Genomic DNA, 12,016 nt, shown 5'->3' with positions numbered 1-12,016 from the left:
ACTAAGGATCCAGATATGAACAGAACAGCCCAAATCTCTGTCCTCAAGGAGCTCACATTTGAGAAGAGAGAGACAGAATGGAACTAAAATAAACAAGCAAGTGACATAGCCTGTAGAAAGGAATGTGTGCTAGGGAGGAAGATAATGCAGGGAGGGGTCAGAGCGTGGGAGTGTGGAGGTTGCAATCATATCACAAAACTCATTGGTGCTGTGACAGTTTGGGGGCTGCAGGAGAGCACAGAAGGGACCTCTGACCCCTCCCTCAGCTGTGCTTGCTCTCCTGACGGGAGTTAAGAATGGAAATGAGGAATTCGGATCACCTTTGTCCCAGGCCCGTGGTCCCTAAACATCATGGCAAAGAGCAGGCACAGTGGGGCTTTCTGAAATGATCTCCGACACTGTGTGCACCCAGAATGCAAGGGGACAGACTGCACACATCTGGACGTGAATGTGCATATAGATGTGTACCATCGACAGACACCCAGTTACTCAGCACCAGTGCTATTTCAGGCACCTTGTCCCTAGGAGGTCTCAGACGCGAAACAACGGCTTGCATGAAGGCAGGGAATGTTGAAGGCAGAACCATGGGGCAAGAGGTTACAGAAAACATCCCGGGAAGCAGCAGAAGTTGAACCAGGCTAGATGGCCTTCACTAGATTAAGCTGTAAGAGCTGCAGCCGCCTGTAATGAAATAAAATGGGCTAGCTCAGGAGGTAGCGAGTTCTTATCATCGGAACCTCAAAGGAAGACTTGACAACTTGTGAAGGGGATTCAAGGACTGGATTGGGGGATGGCACGAGTATCCTCAGTAAGGTTACTTGGGTCCTATAAAGTTGGGGGAGTCACTAAAGGACTGGAGGGAGGAATGGTGGCATTAAGCACTTGGACTTTATCTTAGAGGGCAATAGGGAGCCATGTTGGGTGTTGGAGCGGCAGAGAGACACATGGAAGGCTGAGTCTTGGAAAGATGAATCAGACAGCACTATGCTGGATCAGATTAGGGTTAAGGGGGACATGGAAGGGAGGAGACCAATTACTAGACTAGTCAAATGCATCAGTGGGGGTGTGTGGTTGTGAACACACGTACAACGTACAGGCAAGCAGAAACCTGCAAAGACTAGACAACTCTCAGTTGTGAGAGCATTGAATGGTCTCTAGTCTTGAAGCAGGAGTTGAACTCAGTGATATTTCAAGCCCATTTCCAAAGTTTTAGGCACATGCGGGAGTGTCCGGGTGTGTGTGCACACCTGGGTGTCTATGAGTATCGACTGAGTTCACTGCTCCTTCATCAGCGGGGTCTGGTGTGGTTAGCAGGAGTGCACACCAAGGGGTGTGCACTTGGTGATGGGGTGACTTTGTGGGCCTCTATTTGGGGGTGTAGCTGGGAAGCAAACATTCAAGATACTTATGACCCTGTGGGATTTTGCTGTCCCAGCTGTGACACACAGGTGTGTGTATGTGGGTATGTGTGTAGGAGATGGGATTGGGGACGTCCAAGGGCTGAGTGAGGCTTTGTGAGGGAATTTGTTGTTGCAGCTTCAGGTGCAGGACTGGCCTGGCGTGTGGCTCCCTGTGAGGTTCTCTCTTTTTTTTCTTTTGAGACAGGATCTCACTCTGTTGCCCAGGCTGGAGTGCAGTAGTGTGAACATGGCTCACTGCAGCCTTGATCTGCTGGGCTTAAGCAGTCCTCCCATCTCAGCCTCCTAAGTGGCTAGGACCACAGGCATGCTCCACCACGCTGGGCTCATTTTATATTATTTTTATTTTTTGTAGAGACAGGGTTTTGTCGTGTTGCCCAGGCTGGTCTTGAACTCCAGGGCTCAAGCGATCTTCCCGCCTTGGCCTCCCAAAGTGCTCAGATTACAGGCATGAGCCACAGTGCCCGGCCCCTGTGAGGTTCTGATTTCTGACCAGTCTGGGGACACCAGTTTTGGGGGTTGCTGTGAGCCAGGGCCTTTCCCATACACCAGCTCCCTGAGCCATCCTAGCCATCCGGCATGATCCTTCTTGTTTCCTTGCCCAGAGTCACAGTACAATGCAAAGCATAGCCAGACCCCAGGAGTCCAAGCACAGAACTCTTGCCTCAGTGGCTACCTCTATTACGTGGGGAGGTGAGCCACTGGAACCCGGTTGGAAGAACAGTGCTGCCTTTACCTCTGGGCAAGGCATCTCCTCCCTCACAGGCACCCATGCACCTTCAGAATCCCGGGCGAATCCCTGACCTCACCTTGACCCACCTCCCTCCACCTCCAGGCTCCTCAGCTCCCCTAGACCCCTGCTCCTGCAAACCCACATCCCACAGCAACCTCATCGGAAAGCCGGGAGCAGCTCGCAGTCAGCATCCATGTTTTTACCCCAGCTGGATGCTGCAGTCATTTTTCTGGCGCAGGAGGACGAGGGGGCGGCTCGTGGGCGTTGAGACGCCGGGCTGTCTGCTCTGCTCGGCCGCTGGTTATTACCTCTCCTCAGGCTCCCATTAGCCCGCCTGCCCCAGAGGCCTGCGCAGGCTCCCTGCACCTCGGCACCTTTGTTCCTTAATTATCACTGGGGAGCTCGCTCACCTGCCTGCCACTTTCTAAGAAGCTGTCTGGCTCCCTTTGCCATCCCGCACCCCCAGGACCTAAGCCTCTACGCCCTCTGGGGTGGGGGCTGGTGTCTAGCAGCAGCTTGCCCAAGGCTTCAGCCAGCTCCAGAGCCTCAGGTCTGCCCCATTCCAGCCCCTCATAGAAGCCCTTTCTCTTCCTCTCTTCTGCCTTCTCCAAGAACCCTGCCTGGATTAACTTTGTCTTGGATATCAGGACTGGAAGGGACTTTAAATTGCCATGTGGGCCACGCGCGCAGTGGCTCGTGCCTGTAATCCCAGCACTTTGGGAGGCTGAGGCGGGAGGATCACCTGAGGTCGAGAGTTCCAGGCCAGCCTGGCCAACGTGGTGAAACTCCGTCTCTACTAAAAATACAAAAAAGTAGCCAGGTGTGGTGGCGGGTGCCTGTAATCTCAGCTACTCAGGAGGCTGAGGCAGGAGAATCGCTTAAACTTGGGAGGTGGAGTGGTTGCAGTGAGTGGAGATTGCACCACTGCACTCCAGCCTAGGCAACAGAGCAAGACTCTGTCTCAATAAAAAAAAAAAAAAAAAAAAAAAAAATGGCCATGTAGTTCGATAGTGGCCCCCTCACTTGCTACTTGGATTGAGCCACCTACAGAAGGTACTCAGTGAATATTCAGTGACAGGATGATGAACCTCTGCAGCCTCTATTTGAATGTCTCAGTTGATAGCAGCTCACTTTTCCCAAGGCAGCCAGTGCCACCTTGGATGGCCGGGATGGTTATAAAACCACTCTCCCCTCATGTACTGCCCACATCTCTCCCCAGGACCTTCTGATCTTCATGGGCCTGAATCTAGACCCCACCTTTCTGTGCTCTGAGTCTGAGCCTCAGTCCTGTGTTTCCTACTAGGGGCTCCTTGATGTCCGCACCTCAGGCAGGAAACTTCCCAGCATGAGGCCGTGTCCAGGAGCACTCGCGTCTCCTTCCAGGCTTAAGGATTCAGCCTTACCCCAGCCCAACTCTAGTGCCTGGGTCTCCTTCTGTCTTAGGCCTCTGGCTGCTCTTCCTGGGGAGGAAGGCGAAGGGGAGGAGATACTGGGGTGAGAGGCCTCATGCCAAACAAGCTCTGACAGCCGGCAAGCACCAGGGAGGGAGCCTGCTGTACACACAGACCAAGGCTGCCCTGTCGAGGGGGAAGGCCTGGTGGAGAGTAGGAGGTGGCATCTCCCCTCCCCAGCTAGCCTGCTGCCCTGACCCTCACCCACCTCTCTGCCTCGGGGCACTGTGGGTTTCAGAGCCTCAGAGGCTGAGCTTCCAGATGAAGGAGCCAGGAGTGAGCTGACTCAGGTGGGCACCAGGGGCGCCCTCCTGTTAGGACAGTGCCTGCCCTCAGCGTCTAGGGCACAGCACTCCTCTCCCGAGGAGGACCTCCAGGGAATGAAAGTGGCTGCCAGAGTCTACGGCTGCCCCTGGACCCAGCCCCTTACCTATGGTTACACAGAGGACGGGGACATGCAAGACACAAAGAACCCTGTGACCACAAAGCGTCTCAGAGCCTGAGGGGGATCTCCTTGGGGGCCACTCCACTCAGCGTTGCCATCTCCTCCCGTGCCTCCGCCTTTAGCCATTCTCCTCTCCAGCCTTGATCCAAGTGGAGAGTTTCCTTTTGGTCTCCCCTTCACACTCTTTACATGTCTTGGTCTTCCCTCAGACTAGAAGCTCTGTGAGGCCAGGACCCTGCCTCTCCTCTCAGACTGCGGGGCGTTCTTGAGGCCCAGATCCTGCCTCTCACCTCAGGTTAGGGACTCTGTGAGGCCAGGATCCCGCCTCTCCCCTCAGACTGGGGGCTCTGTGAGGCCAGGATCCTGCCTCTCCCCTCAGACTGGGGGCTCTGTGAGAACAGGATCCTGCCTCTCCCCTCAGACTGGGGGCTCTGTGAGGCCAGGATCCCGCCTCTCCCCTCCGACTGGAGGCTCCCTGAGAGCAGGGTCATGTTTCCCCTCAGACGGGCACACAGGAAGGTTGGAGACTATAGCCCAGCCACACCCTGTCTCGGCTCTGAGTGTCTTTCATCCCAGGAGTGCTATGGGGAGGCCAGGAAGGCGCCTGGCACTTGCTGGAGGGCCTCTAGACAAACACCAGCTGGGGGTGGAGGACTCAGGTCAGCACCTCCAGCCACTAGACCGTGACCTCAGCCGGGCCGCCCCAGGCTGCCCTCCGGATCTGACTCAGAACCTTCCTGGGGCTGCTGCTGGGCGTCCATCCCCAGGGTCAGCCCTAGGAGGCCGCCAGATTCCACAGGCCCCACCCAGTTGGAGGCCACTACCCCCAAACCCCACTGGGGTCGCCGGGGCTCCATCAGGATTGAAGGGGAGAGCAGAGGGCAAAGGTCACCTGCCAGGCCCCATGCTCCACCATCCCCATCCCTGCCCACCCTCCTCACAGAGTCCCTGACACAGAGGCTGGGGACAACGGGATCCCCAAAAGGCAAACAAGGCAGTTCTTCCATGATAGGAGACCCCCTCAAGGTAGTGGCTAAGTCACCCCCAGAACCTTTCTCATTAGGAGAAAATAAACGAAGGCGACTCCTGTGGAATGTTTCCCAGAGCCTGCGTCTGGGTTTGCAGCGGAGTCTGAGGGCTGGGGCGATGGAGGTCCTGGAGGCACAGGGCGAGAGGTGCCCCTGCCTGATCTCAGGCTGAGCCCACATGCCCTCAGCTAAAGGGAGCTTTAGAAACATAAATCAGGGCGCGTCCTCTCCTGCTTCCAACCTGCCAACGGCCTCCTTTCTCGCTCAGCATAACAAGGCCCTACCCCGTCAGGACCCTGTCCGCCTCAGCCTCATCTCTGGTCTTTCCCCTCGTCCATTCCTCTCTAGGCTACTGATTCTCACACACTCCAGGCTCACCCAGCCTTGGGGCTTCCCCGCCCCGCCCCACCCCAAAGCTGTAGTTTTGCTCTGTCGCCCAGGCTGGAGTGCAGTGGCAAGATCTCAGCTCAGTGCAACCTCCGCCTCCCGGGTTCAAGCAATTCTCCTGCCTCAGCCTCCTGAGTAGCTGGGATTACAGGTGCCCACTACCATGCCCGGCTAATTTTTGTATTTTTAGTAGAGGTGGGGTTTCACCATGTTGGCCAGGCTGGTCTCAAACTCCTGACCTTGTGATCCTCCTGCCTCAGCCTCCCAAAGTGCTGGGATTACAGGAGTGAGCCAGCACGCCCGGCCGCCTCAGGGCTTTTGTACTGGCCGTTCCTTCCACCTAGAATACTTTTCTCTACACTTTTTCTTATTCTTATTCTTCAAAACTCGAGAGACTTCTTCTAGAGGCCTTCCTAGATGACCCCATCTGAAACAGTGTGCTGTGTCTCTCCGGATGCCCCTATCCCTTCCCTCTCTACAACCCTGGCCTCATTCTTCCTCCCAGCACTTGTCACTGATTGAAATGGGCTTGTTTGAATCACTTGGTTACTGTCGGTCTCCCCCACTGGGATGTAAGCTCCATGAGGCTGTGGCTGCATCCTCGTCCTCAGTGCCTGGCACAGGCTGGCGTAGTTGTTGCTCCAGAGACATCTGTTGAATGAACAAGTGCCCTTCAGAGGGACAGAAACACACACAGATACCCCAGGGACTGGTGGGGTGGGTATGAGCAAGGACGGGGAAGCAGTCCTTACAGGATGCAGGGGAGGGGGCTTTCAGGTCTCAAAGGTACCATGGGCTGAGGGAGGAGGGGGAGGAAGCGGGGGAGGAGGGTGGGAAGGGAGGCTGCCAGGCAGTACCGTCCTTGAATGTCTCCACCCCAGTCTGAAAACACAACTCTGGGTGTCAGTGGGGCCGAGGAAGGAGGTACTGCAGGCCCATTCTTGGGCGTCCCCAGTCTGGAAGGGACAGGAAGCAGTGCTTAGAAAGTCCTCGGGGTCAGACCTGTCTACTCAGCTTTAAGACTGGGTTTCTGAAGCCGGGGGCAGTTCTGCTTGGCCCACTGCGTCAGGCTAGGCGCGTTCCAAACCCAGTGCCTCATTCTTCCTGCAGCTTGCTCTGGCTTCTCTGGCTCCGTCAACAAACTCCTGCTCCTCCCAGGCAGGCAGGCCCCAAAGCCCAGAGTCACCTCTGCCTAACCCCCTCACTTACACACTGCCCCACAGACCCTTCCCTGTGCAGTGACCGGGGACCAGGCTTCCCGGTCATCCTGGGCCTCTCCTTTGTATAAAGCAGCTGGAAAGGGCAAAGGTCACCTGCCAGGTCTAAGACAGTTTTACCTCCATCAGTCCAAGACTCCTCCAGTCTCTGAAACAAATTCTACCAAGGGGTCAGTGGGGGCGGAGCGGGGAAGAAGGGTCTTGCCAAATTCTGACCCACATCCTCTGTAAGGGAATCTGGGTTGTGTTGGAAGTGGACTCTGGAGTTAGACAGGCTTCGGTTATCTCACTTTCTACTTACTCTGTGACCTTGGGGAAGTTACTCAACTTCTCTGTTTGTTTCTCTATCTCTAAAACGGAGATAAAAACAGATATATTTTACCAGGTTGTTTGGAAATTATGTGGGAAAACATATAATAAGCACCTAGAAAAATTCTGAAATACAACTGATATTAATAAATGAGAAGCTCATCCCTTCCCTTTCAACCTGTACTCCTCCCCCTGCCCAAGAACCTGCTGTGGCTCCCTGTTTCGTACCATGTCTGATCTAAATTCCTCTGCCTGGCTCTGAAGAATCTCCAGTGTGTGGCCTGGCCTTTTCCATCCAGTCGTCACCCCAAAAACTTCCCACACTCTCTCTTTATTCCTGTGTCCCCATGACCATGGTCATGCCTCTGCTATGCCTTCTGTCCACACTGCCCTTCTTGTCACCTCTGCCTATCCTACTTGCAAACCAAGGCCCCCTTCTCGAGGAAGGCTTTCCCAAGCCACACCTTCCTTGCCCATTCTCTGGCTCCTCTGGGAGCCTGCTACTCACTCAGCCCAGTGTGACAGCCGTGCTGTCCGAGCGGTTGGATATTCCATCGTTACAGATGTTGCCTGCCCATCTAGGCTGGTAGCTGTTTCCAGGTGGGCAAAGAACCTCACCTTGAATCTCCCTAGAACTTGCCACAGTGTTAAATATATAGTGAGTACTCAATAAATACCTGTCTTTTGGTTTGTTATGAAGCAATAAATAAGGCAAATCAGTAAGTGGCAGGCAGGTGTTGGAAGGGATTCTGGAAGCGGTGAAGGGGTGTTGAGCCTCTCCCTGTGACAGGAACTGGACTCAGCACTTCATGTGTTATCTCCTCATTCTTACCACTGTAGGAGGTAGTATTAACTCCATTTTACAGATGGGAAGACTGAGGTTCAAAGAGCTGCGGTGACTTGCCCAGGGTCACGTGGCTAGAAATTGGCAGGGGCAGGATTTGATCTGAGGCTGGGGGCGGGGTGTGGTCTGGGGAAGGGCATTTCAGAGGGGGAGCAACCTGTTCAAAGGCTCCAAGGGGAAAACCAGGGTGAGTGTGTGGAGGGAGAGAGTGGGCAGATGCACTGGAAGGGGTGAGGGGTATGTGCGGGAAGGCACTGGTTTGCCCACTTGAAGAAGAAGGGAGAGGGCTCTGGAACTGCCTCTCTGACAGGCTGAAGGAAAATGCAGCCAGATGCCCCTCCTGGTGAGCTGACGAGGACTTCCGAATTTGCCTATCAGAAAAAGCTGCAGCTAATTTCCTGAGTCCATACCATGAGCTCAACCTCCTCTCCCCAGGGCCTAGGGACAGCCCTCTGTCCCTAGAAAAGAAAAGATGGCATCTGCATCCCCTCCCTGCAGAGGCAAGGATGTCAGAGAGGCTGAGTGATGTCACCTGGTGGCCTCAGGTTTCTCACCACCCTTCTTCCAAAAAGCCACTTTTTCGGAACCACTTGTCCGAGTGACTTGCCCCAAGCCTTCATGTCATAGACCGTGCTGCTGTCGCCTCCAGATGCAACCCCTGCAGGGCCTTATCTACACCCAGCTCTCAGTGGGGTGCCAGCCTCAAATTCTTCTGTTTCCCACACTTGGCGCAGAGATCCTCACAGTTCCCCTAGACCCCCGCTGACCAAGCCCTCCACGCAGACAGCCAGGCCCAGCTGGAATAACACGGCTCCCCTCCCTCCTCCCTCCCACGAGTACTGGACTATTTACAACTCACCAGGGCCTTCACACCCATGAGCTCACTGGAGCCTCCCCCACCCACCCTAGAAACCCAGCAGGGCAAACACCATTAGCTCCATTTTGCAGATGGGGAAACTGAGGCTAGGTGCCCTGCCCAGTGAGTTCCCCAAAGCCCAGCCTCCTAACTTCTTAGTTTGAAGCTCTTCTCAATTCCTCCAGGAAGGTGACCCAAACACCCCAAATTCAAAGTCAGGGAGTTTCAGGCAGACGGAAGGGTAGGATCTGATGAGTAGGATCTGTCACAGAAGCTGGAAGGAGCCTCCCAGGCAGTGAGCCAGCACAGCGGGGGTGGAGGGAAGTTTTTATGGCTCCAGCCACTGGCTGGGTGAGAGCCTGGCAGGGGCTTCTTCAGGGTGGACATGGGGTAGGGGGCAGGAGGGCTGGCAGGCCAGGCAAGCTGGCTGGGAGCACAGTTGGGGTGTCTGGCTCCCCAGGGTACAGTAGAGGAAAGGGGGCGAAGCCCCAGCCTCACAGCTCCCTCCTGGGCAACCAGACATGGGAAACTGTAGGCCGGCTGCAGCTGGAGAGACACTAGGTAGATACCAAAGGGGACTTCCATCCACAGACTCTTTGCTTAGGCAGAGTTCCTGTGCACTGTGAACCAGGTCCAGTCCAAGCCCTCCCTTGCCATCTCACACAAGGATTATGCCACTGTGGCCTTCCCACCTCTCCTCACCTCCTATATATCTCCCAAGAAATTGTTCCATCCTGGGTCCTCCCAGTCACCCACCCTCCAGGATGTACTGTCCCTCCTAGCCTGCACCAAAGTACCCGAAGCCCTGCCAGAAGCCCTCTTTAATTCTTCCTCAGGTTCGGACGTGACTCTTTTCCAAGCCTAGGAAAATGTAGTTTGAATCCTCTTGATTCTTTGTGTCAGTCTGTGTATGGGGTAGGGGAGTTAAGGCTAAGAGTCTCTCATGAAGCTAAGGGTCCCTGGGGATGAGGACTGCATCTCCCCTGCGTCAAACTGTGCAAGCCTCCTTCCTCTAGCTGTACCTCCTTCTGCCGAGGCAGGCTCTGCCCATAGGGGGCGCGCAAACAGTGTTGTTAAGCCCGGGCATCCTTGCTACTTACTGAACCACCTGCAGGGATATGGATCTGGGACCTGTCAAATGTACCTCCAGAGCCCCAGCCTACATTTCAATTGGCCTTGGCTCAGCCTTACTTTTCAACTGGACTAATGGGAGGGGAGAGCTTTTAGATAAGGACAGAGGCCTGTCTTTTGGCGTAGGAGGCTGGAGGCTAGACAGTGACCTCTAAAGAAGTCTCCTTGACCTTCCAAGCTCAGGGTGCATGAGCGGCTTGAGGTGCTCACACAACCCACAGTGGACCCACATATCTTCCTCGGCTCTGTTCTGGACGTTCTGGGCTCCTGGGCAGAGGTCCCAACCAAGCAACCCCTATTTCCTTCCCCAAGTCTTTCGGAAAGACTGGTGAGTCAGCTGCGGCCATGAACTCATCCTAGGCAGTAAAAATAGGAAAACAAACAGGCTTCTCCTCCAGGCAGGGGGAGTGGGAAGAGGGAGGGGAATATGGGTTTTTTCCCCTGCTGGGGGAAAAGAGTTGCCATCTTTTGAAGTCCTCCAGAGTGAGGCAGGCGTCCTTATGGCCCCTAGAAACTCAACCACATCAAAGTCACCCAAGGAAGGTGGTTTGAGAGGGATGCTGGGTCACACACGCAGTCACAGTCACACACAGTGACACAACCGAGTCCCTCGGAGGAGCATACAGTGACACACACAGGAGGGTGCGACACCCAGCTACGTACACAACATGCAAAGCCAGTAACCCACCAGGCAGTTGCATAGATACAGTCACACAGAAGAGAGCCCAGCCAGATTCTCCCAGGCCCACCTGGAGACAGTATCAGAGTTCCATACAGTCACATCCATCCGTGACAGCTGTCTCCATGCAGAGCTCCACCCACATCATGCAGAGCAACACACAGCTACACAGACTGCTGCATCCACACTCCCAACTCCCAGCCACTCTCAGAACCAGTTTCTGAGAGTCGCACGCATCGCAGAGGCAACGCCCATTTCTACGCACACAGTCACACACACAACCACACAGTCACATGCAGCCACAAGCACATAGTTCCCATACAATGCACAGGGCCACACCCAAGCCACAAAGAGTCACACACATGCAGTCTCAGTTACAACCCACCACATACACAGTTACACACGTGTCACATGGTCATGGTCGCAAACACGACATCCACACGATTACTCAATCACCCAAACCCCTTCTGTTCATGGAACCTCTGGGGCTGAGACTCAATGGCAATTGACCCTGGGGTGGGGATAGGGGGATAATATGATTCCCAGCTCCCTGCCCAACTCCCTCTCTCCTCTTGGCTGCACCTCCCTGGCCATCCTGCATTCTGGGCATCCACTATTTGGTGTTCTCCAGGTTCTGCTGAGATCCCGCACCCTTTGCCTTGGAGATGGCTGAGTCCAACCCCCATTTTGCACCGTCCGTTTACTCAGTGCACCATCTGGCTCTGTGTGCCAGGTACTGTGCTAGGTGCTAGTGAATAAGAGATTATTCTAAATCAGACCAAAAAATTTCCACCAGTGTAATGGCTATTTCCAAACACATGCCTGGGTGACCCTCCACAGATCTAACCCCAAATGCCTACTTGTTTTCACACGCCAGCCTTCAGGTGGTCCCCCACAGGACCAGTACCCCAATCTCATTTTGTTCAGAGGCCAGTTCCAGGAGGCTGAATTGTTCTCATGTGATCGATACAACCTCTAATGGGGGCATGGGGCATGGGGCATGGGGCATGGGGCATGGGGCATAGACTCAGGAAAACATCCCTGTGAACTTGGCCTCCCCTTCTCTGGGTGGATGAGTCTTAAGAGGCCGCTGGGTTGAAAACACTCTGTGCTAGGGTCCGGAGAGTGGGGCTTTCGTCCTGTTCCAGTGTATCCTTATGGGCCAGTCTTACCCCTCTTCTTCATGTGTTAACACTAGGGGTGCTGGGCCAAATCAGCTTCTCACCATCAGTGCTCATTATGCAGGTTTCCAGGCCCACCTAGCGCTTCTTTCTTCCTTCCTTCCTTCCTTCCTTCCTTCCTTCCTTCCTTCCTTCCTTTCTTTCTTTCTTTCTTTCTTTCTTTTTCTTTCTTTTTCTTTTTTTCTTTTTTTCCTTCTTTTTTTTTTTTTTTTTGCGATGGAGCCTCTCTGTGTTGCCCAGGCTGGAGTGCAATGGCACGATCTTGGCTCACTGCAACCTCCACCTCCTGGTTATCCTTCCTCAGCCTCCTTAGTAGCTGGGACTACAGACATGCGCC

This window comes from Piliocolobus tephrosceles, chromosome 16 (assembly GCF_002776525.5).
Source record: "Piliocolobus tephrosceles isolate RC106 chromosome 16, ASM277652v3, whole genome shotgun sequence".
In the NCBI taxonomy this organism is placed as follows: Eukaryota; Metazoa; Chordata; class Mammalia; order Primates; family Cercopithecidae; genus Piliocolobus; species Piliocolobus tephrosceles.
Note: the sequence above shows the minus strand (reverse complement) of the source record.